Source organism: Botryllus schlosseri, chromosome 15 (genome assembly GCF_051294905.1).
Source record: "Botryllus schlosseri isolate E-star chromosome 15, Bs_hap1, whole genome shotgun sequence".
Lineage (NCBI taxonomy): Eukaryota > Metazoa > Chordata > Ascidiacea > Stolidobranchia > Styelidae > Botryllus > Botryllus schlosseri.
In genome coordinates, this window is record NC_137250.1 from 24405242 (window position 1) to 24414528 (window position 9287).

The following is a 9287-nucleotide window of genomic DNA, read 5'->3' on the forward strand; positions in this document are numbered from 1 at the left end:
ACATAAGCCCGAACATAAATATAATTTTGCACGATTGCGATGGCCGATTCGTGTGAAATTTGGTATGGCGAGAGTTCCCGCACGTTTTTTTTATTGTATGTGAGTATGCAAATCCGGGTCCGCCTTTGCTTTCGCAGTTTGGTGATACCTCCGTAATGTATGTCACATGAAACCTTTAGTTGGTACCTTGGGTTTTGTGTGATAGAATTTTGTGTGATAACTTCACTCTGGTCACAAGGCTCAGTCCTTGGACCGACTTTTTTCCTCATTTATATTAACGACATTGTTAATGCATCTTTATTCCGCACAACGCTATTTGCTGATGATACTCACCTCTTCATAACCTCCAACACTGTCGATGGTTTGCATGCATCTGTGAATAGGGAACTCCCAAAAGTGTCGAGATGGCTCCAAGCAAACAAACTAAGTTTGAATGCAGATAAGACCGAGATTATAGAATGTAAACGTGGAATGGCAGCGATCGATTTTGCAGCTTCGTTCCGCTTCGCTGAAGCTTTACTCAGACTTATTTTACGGCAGCTACTGTAGAATTTCTGGCAATCCAAAAGTTGTCTTTCAGAGCTCAGAATTTACTGAATCCGGTCTTGATCGAAAGCTACTGTCGCACGTCTTCATCGGAGCGGTACTGATTATAGCGCTTCAACATTGGGCATCTTTCGAAAAGGTATTCTGCCATAAATGATATGTTAGCCGACCGGAAGACATGGTAGAAGTTGAAAACAACAATAAAATGTTATATGTACATTGCACCCACAGTCCATGGCATTACTGACAGCTATTTGTAGAGGCAATACTTTCATTGTCAGTGGCATTCAATAAATGAATACATATTTCGCCAGTCAAATGCGGTATGATACTGATTTATTAATCTGCGATTGGCTTGGTGTTGGTCAGATGCGTAGAGCTTTGCTTGATGAATAAAGTGACCACGATGTTCAAATCGGAAAATCGGCGTAATAAAATATCCAGTATAGTAGCCCTGATCCCTTCATATCAAGCATGGGTTGGGTATCGGTGATAGTTTTCATCATATTTTGTAATCTCCTCGTCCATCATTGCACGGCCCGTGTCGTTATCGTTTTATATACCTTGTGTTCTAATTTAAACATTTGAATTCTTGTGGTTGCAAGAGCCAACGTTTGCACCTATTTGAATATCATAAGATTCGTTTTTGTTATTACAAATGCCATACAGGTCTATATGCTACATACAGGTCTATATGCTACAATGTATCACATTCTAGGCTAGGTCCGTACACGGCGGAGGTCTCCGAACAACTGATTCATATTTCACAATAATTTGTTTCTCGGCTGTGACGTAATACTGTCACAACAAGATTCACTAGCGAGCTCGCGAGTGAAACGCATCGGTAGCGACTTCACTTGCGACCTCGCTAGCAGCCTAGCTAGCGCTCGTTAGCGAAGGAGTGGAGCAAAGAAAAAAACGAAGTCGCTAGCGAATTTCGAGACCGTGTGACCTTTGGCGCGTTGTATTCATATTGATGCATGTTTATTGTTGCGCCTTTTTCTTTTCAACTCCTTAAGTTGTGCCTTTATCGGAGTTGTGGGGGGATGTATGGTTATGGCTCATACCGTCACGCATGACTTGTGTTCATGCTGACAGAGACTTTTGTGTCAACTCACTGGAGTTGAAGGTAGTGACAAGTGCAAGTTTCGGTTGAGTCTTTCGTTGCTTTATTTACAGCCTAATCATTTATAATCATTTAATCACTAATAAATGCATAATTGTACATTAGGGTTGTCCATAATTTGGAAAATTTCAAAATTATGCGTATCCATGTCTCATTTTATAGATTATAGATAGAAAACGTCAATGAACCTGCAATAAGCTCACAGGAAAGTCGTTAACATTTGTCTAAATGCGTTTGAAAGTAGCTGCCGTAGAGTGGGCGTGTCACCGACCATAGAACGGCAAGCAGACTAGTAATCACGAAATCACGGCGCTTGATTGGCTAATCTGCTATGCTTCAATGATCACGACTGTAGCGGCTTGCTGATCAGCTGGTCAAGGAGTCGGCTAACGGCGGTGATTCTGTAAGCGCATTGTAGGTTGGTCCGCAGATAATGATTCAAGATTAATTCAGAACATGTCGAGTGACGAAATACATGATGAACAAAGAACAGCTGCTTCACAAAAACTTCGAATACATAACTTGATGGCTTATTGTGAAGGCAACCGTTGTAGCCTGTATGCCTTGTTTTCATCGAGGAAAAGCACGAAAACACGAGAAAAAATATTGCAAAGGCGCTTATGCAAGTGGCGAACGAACTTCTAGTTTCAGAGGGGATGTTCCATGATTGAATAGAAATATAATACTTGACATTGACACTACTGTGTCTGATCTTATCTTGTCGTGGGAGCCTATATAATTGAAGTCTTAAAAGCTGTACAGGCTGGATGAATCAGCCATTTACGCTTGGCACTTGTCACATTCTTGCAGCATAATGAATCATACGCGCGAGTGCTGTCTAAGTCCTCAATGATGCACCGGAAGAAGGTCTAAAGGCAAGCATAGACTATGCCGGTAGGACCAGTAAAAAGACTGTTCGCATGCATTGTTTAGCATGTCCATAATGAATCTTAGATAATTACCGGCTGCATCACGACTAATGCTTGAATCAAAGCAGACATGGACATAAAAAAGAATGTATTGAAGGGGTACGGTAGTTACATTTGTTTAGAGTCCCAATGCAAGCTACCTGGTCGGCCCACATATCTTCTGAGCATACAGGATTGTGTCCAGAATCCATCTCGCATGGTGTGCTGCACCAGTTTGGCGATAACTAATATACTTTACCTGCACTGCACCCAGAAAAGCAGGACCACTTGGCGTAATCTCAATCATATCAGATAGGTATTTCTGGGATCTATAAGTTCACAAGCATTCGCTGTTTCACCTCTGTCATGCCTGCAAGAGGGTATTGTTGTTCTGAACCTATCGTTATGTAGTTTTAACACTAAAAATTCAATGACCAAGTGTCTCATTTTAGTATTTAATCGCCAACGTACAATGCGCTTACAGAATCATCATTACCGTTAGCGTACTTCTTGAACTAGTAGAAGCACATAATCAGCAAGCCGCCGTGGTCGCAATCATTGAAGCATAGCTGATTAACCAATCAAGACACGTGGTTTCGTGATTACTAGTCTTTTCGCCGTTCTATGGTCGCTAACCCGCCCACTCTATGGCAGCTACTTTCAAACGCATTTAGACAAATGTTAACGACTTTCCTGTAAGCTTATTGCAGGTTCATTGACGTTTTTTATCAATAATCTACAGAATGAGACATGGATACGCATATATTTTGAGATTTTCCAAATTTTGGACAACCCTATTGTACATGATTAAGCTTAATACAACCAAATACTCCAAATGAGTTGACACAAAAGTCTTTGTCAGCATGAACACAAGTCATGCGTGACGGTATGAGCCATAACCATACATAGATGACATCATCAATATATACAATTTGAAAGTTAGTCGCTCATCTGGTTATACAGCACAATTAAAATCCATTTGACGAATGCTTGTGACGAGTACATGAAGGAATTCGGACAACTTTTGCTTGACAAAACAAGTATGTGTAGCCTATTATACATGATTTAGTGATAGATCGGGGTGAATCAAGGAGCTATCATTCAGTGTTGGGATGACTCGAGTCACCTTTTTCGTATGATTTGACTTGACTCGAGTCACTTTGCTAAAATGACTTGACTTGACTCGGCGTATCAAAAATGTGGATTGACTCGTGACTGGGAGCAAAATTCACGATTCCATTTCAAGTCATAAAGTAATAGGTGTCTTGCATGTGTTCGGATTGTTCGCGAGACGCTGGTGCAACCCGTGAGAGAGACCAATCATTCAATTATGGTGCGTTTTACTGAGCCGCCATTGTTCTCTAACAAATAAATGGACCAGATACGAAGTGTTCGAAGTTTATAGCTTACGTTGTCGTAAACAAGTAGTAAAAAGTAATTTAATAGAAAAATATCTATTTCTGTTCTTACCTTAACCCAGGGGTCGCCAACTCAAAACGGGTCGCGGGCCACTTTTCAAATTTCGTAGAGGCCGCGGGCCGCATGAATTCGATATCGATCTAAAATAGGCAACCACGTTCTAAAACTCTACGTCAGTACGACGCTGAGCTATTTTGAACTGTGAGCTGTGCACGATACGTGGAAACGCTTTTCAGCGACTAAGGAGTCGATATTGGGACTAGGGAGATCCGTTACTAGCTGACATACCATCTCCACGTAAAGTTTGATCTTGTGGGAAAGCCCTAAGCCAGTGGTTCTCTAACTTTTTTAGACACGCCCCCCTTTATGATACTGAAAAATCGTCATATCACAAAATGCAACCAGGAAGCTAGCAATCCCAACGGCTAGTTTGATGGCATGGAAGGTTATGATTGATGATGAGAGAGCTCTATAAGATGAATTCCGGCCTATACACAGAGCAATAACGATGAATTAGAGGTAAATCGCGCGAAGCGCGAAAAAATTTTCAGTTGAGCGCAGCTCCGCCTCCCCTTCTGATGCTTTCGCGTTCCCCAGTTTGTACACCACTGCCCTGAGCCGTTTTCTATGCGTCTTGGTCTTGGCGGTGTTTGGGCCATTGCAAGTCAAGGCAATATGCCCATTCATATCAGCTGATTCTCCCTCGATGGAATGCTGTTGCCATCACCAGAGCCGTTTTGGCTAGTGACGAATAGTGATGTTGGGCACAGGAGAATAGCTTATTTTGAAACAACACAAAACAAGTTGAGACTGTAGTCACTTTTAGCATTTCAAATTGGTTTTCTTAGTTTTTTTCTGAAATCTCAAATCAGGTCGCGGGCCGCAGAATATGACTTGGCGGGCCGCATGCGGCCCGCGGGCCGCCTGTTGGAGACCCCTGCCTTAACCAAACCAGGTATATATAGAAGTTCTATATATCGCTGAACTAAACCTCTTTTTTTTATTGAAAATGAATTCGAATATAGTTATATACGCCTTAACCGCAATTGGTCTACGTCCTACTTTCCATTTGGCAAGGAAATTTGACGGTAATTTTTGACCGATTTGGCGAGCGCGAAAATTGGTATCAATCGAAGGCTATCGCGGTACTGATTGCGAAAATATCAATTTTAAGTTGCTCGTGGTCCTGGAATCCCCTAAAATCTGCATCCAAAAAGGTTGGGAACCACTGACGTTTACGAATTCTATCATATCAATATGCATAAATTGGTAATGTATTCCATCTTATCAATTCGTCTCTCTATTCTCTATTTTGGCTATGCAATTACTCACGTAGTTTGTCCCACTCTACCCTACGACCGGTGTGGAATTTAGAGGTTTCTTGATGGAAATACACTCACTTGTAAATTAAAGTATTTACATTATTAACCTCGCTTAATAAACGTCCGTATGAAATGCCGATCGTATCTCAAATATTTAGGCCTATTAGCTCATTTGCAATTCAGCTATTCGTATTATCAGTGCCAGTGCCTCCAATTAGCGAGAATCGACTGAACAGCGACCCGATTCGTTATAATAAGAGTTCATCATCATCATCATCATTGGTTTATTAGCAATTTTATCAGTTCAATACACCACAAAAATGCGATACAATGAAAAGACAGGAAGATGTCGAAGCGACAAGGAGTAGTCTATGGAATCTGACACCCACCTTGGCCTAGGCGATGTAAAGAGGAGGCATGCACACTGAATGAAAGCAAAGAAGATAGTATAGAAAAATAATGCGACAAGAAATAGGGCGGTATGTCATGGGAGGCGAGATCGATAGGTCAGTCGTGGTCCGGTAATCTTGAGGATGGACTGTATTTATTTAGTAGTAATTGCTTGTATTTCGACTTGAATGTGGACATGCTCGTCGACTGTCGGATGGCCGGCGGGATACTGTTCCACACATCAGGTCCGGCATATTTGATGGAGCGATGATCTTTTCGGTCGATCATATGATATTTGGACGACGTGGACGCACGTGTGTTGTACTTGTGCGCTTTTGATTCAGAGGTAAAGAAGTCATTGAAATATTCGGGGCAACGACCGCAGTGAAACTGATACATAAACTTGGCGATTTCTAGTTTCCGCATATCTTCTATGTTTAGGACGCCGAATCTCTTCAGCAGCGACTTATTGGATGGGCAGCCAGGCCCCTTTGGGGCCCTAGCTATGATTCGGAGTACTTTATGCTGTAGTTTCTGCAGTGGCTTGAGTACAGTTTTACTGGCAGCCCTCCAACAGAGGAAGCCATAATGTAACTTCGATTGGATTAAGGATTTAAAGAGTATCAGAAGAACCCATGCTGGCATGAAGCGCCTAAGGCTGTATAGAACAGGCCGCACTTCGGTGATAATTTAGTTTCTAGGGACTGAATATGACTCTTCCAGGACATGTTCGAGTCCAGTAAAACTCCGAGATATTTGGCATTATCTGTGTTGGAAACGGGCTGACCAGCGATATTAACGGTTAGATTATTTTTTGAATTTACTGTCAGCAATTGCGATTTCGAGGCGTTTATGCAAAGGTTGTTCTGGGCCGTCCACTCATGGACTTTGGGCATTTGGTCACCAGTCAGGGCATCCAGCTCTGCCGTCGAAGATGCGGAAGAGAGGAGGCTATAGTATCATCAGCGAACAGTGTGGTGTTCAATGAGGAGGTTTCAAAAATGTCGTTGACATATAGGGTGAAAAGGACCGGTCCAAGTACTGAGCCCTGGGGCACACCACAGGTCACCAGGTGAGGAGAGGACAAGGTGTCTGAGATCGCAACCATTTGTTGGCGTCCAGTGAGGTAACTTTTCATGAGCTCAAGTTGTGGGCCCCGAAGTCCGTAACGCGCCAATTTCGATATGAGAATTTTATGATCTACGCAGTCAAACGCTTTTTTTAGGTCGAGAAAAATGCTACATCCCACATTTCGCTTCTCTGAGATATCATAATACTGTTCGGCCACTGTTAGGAGGGCATGAGCGGTTTGGTATTTGTTTCGGAAGCCAAATTGTTGAGGGGAAATGACAGACATTTTGGCGAGGAATGAGGACAGGCGGGAGAGGAGCAGCTTTACGAATACAACCCCGATGCATGGGAGAACGGATATCGGACGGTAGTTGGTGACATTAGTTCTATCCCCAGCTTTGTGTACAGGGACTACTCTGGCTTTTTTTAGATAGCTTGGGTAGACTCCATTTTCTATCATGAAGTTAAAAAAATGGGCCATATATTGACCGATATGCAGGCTTATCATTTTTAAAAACCATGATGGGATTTGGTCATAGCCGTCGGCCTTGTGCGATTTCAGTTTGTGGATGGCTCTATTTGGTCGTAGGTTCAAGCACAATGGACGATTCTCACCGCTTTAGCGCCCCTTGTGGATGGTTGGCCAGAGTGATTCCGCCTCCATAAGGCCAGCAATGGCAGATACGGCAATCTCATTATTTTGCCCTTCTGGCGACGCTTCACTGCGAGCGTATGAGTTCTTAGTCATTGCTACAGTCCTTATGACTGATTTCATGTCATTGCTAGCAAAATCAGGACCCTATTTCTTCACTAGTTGTTTGAGAATCCTTATCTGTTGAACTGCATTTTGCCAAAATGCACTGATGCCAATGTTTATCTCCAATGTCACAAATGGCAGGAACATTTTAGACAGTAATCGAACCGAGAGTATGGAGCTAGTATATTCTGAGTTGTTGACGGGTTTACCCACGTTCAGTTCTGCTGACGTAGACAGGATTGCCAGTGAATCGATGGGCAGTGGAAATAACAAAGATAATGGATATAAATTATTCGCTGAGTCTTATATAACAGATTCTAGAGGTATGTAGAAATTTACACCAGCATAGGTCGTTGGTAGATATTTTCAAGCAGATCAGTCGTTGGCTCTCACCTGCTTTTCCGTATTTTTATTTGAGAACTAGTAGTAATGACTTCGCAAGTAGCATCAGTAATGAATTTGCAGACAGTGAGATGTTATATAATGTTGAATCAAAATTTGTGAGTGAAAAGTTGTCACACACCGGCACAAGAAAGCTTTGTAAAACGACTGTAAACCATCTCGGTTTTTCGCTCAAAAACATTGTATAGTATTGATGAGTATTTTATCAATACTTATTTTGCACCAAAACGCGGAACCACCACAAAGCGAAAACGCACGGCGTTAAATAACGTAACCTACTCTAAAACAGCCACCTGCACCTATGAAGCTCGATTCACCTCTGGCCAACCATAGGCCAACATGGCGGCGCCCGAGAGCAAAAATGAAAATCGTCCATTGACTGGGATATCGATCTCACCTCTGACTTGGCCGACACAGGTTTTGTAATAGAAGAAGCAATATTTGGGCCTACGTTACAAAAATATTCATTGAAGTGATTCGCGATGGCCGCCGGGTCTGAAAGTTTGTTTCCGGTATCCGAATTCACAATTTCCGAAACAGACTTATGGCCTTTTTTTCGATGTAGGAGAGAGTTAAGTCCTGACCATGTTTTTCGAGTGTCCTTTATGTGTCTGTTGAAAAATCTCTCATTGTACTTTGCTTTTGCCTTGGAAATGAGATGTACGGTGCGATTCCTGAAACGTCGAAATCTTTCTCGTTCCTGTTCTGGGCAGTTCTTGGTGTCTATTCCGTTATGCCACCGGTTACGTTTACGGATAAGTTGAATCAGCTTTGTGGTCATCCACGGATATCGCTTCAATTTTCTTTGACTTCTCGAAAGGCGCTGTAGAGGTGCAAATTGTTCCAGCAGTGATTTGATAGCAGCCATAAACTCTACAAATTTTTCGTCAAAGTTGTTTACCGAGATGTGGGGGATGGCTGATGTTTTAAATTGATTGAATGCGGCATCATCGAGCGCTTCTTCGTCCACTAACTCTCGTCGTCTGCAGAGGTGATATGTTTCGGGGGGTGTCCTTTGTTGTTCTTGTGATGGAAAACCAATATGGTTGTGGTCCAAGGCACACAAATGGAATTGTTCGAAATCGGTCGTCTCGACAATTATTCGCACAAATCGGATCATCTAACAGATGTTGATTGATATACAATGTTCTTTCCATTTCTCTACTAGTTGCTGACGATTACCCCTGACGAGTGTCAGCCGAAAATATTCGGGTTCATTTCAATATGAATATACTATTCAATTAAAACATATAAAGTGCAAATCGACATGGAATAAAGTAAAATTGTGTCGTTACTCATAACTAGACGTTTAAGAATTACATTACTTGACAAAATCTTCAACAAAA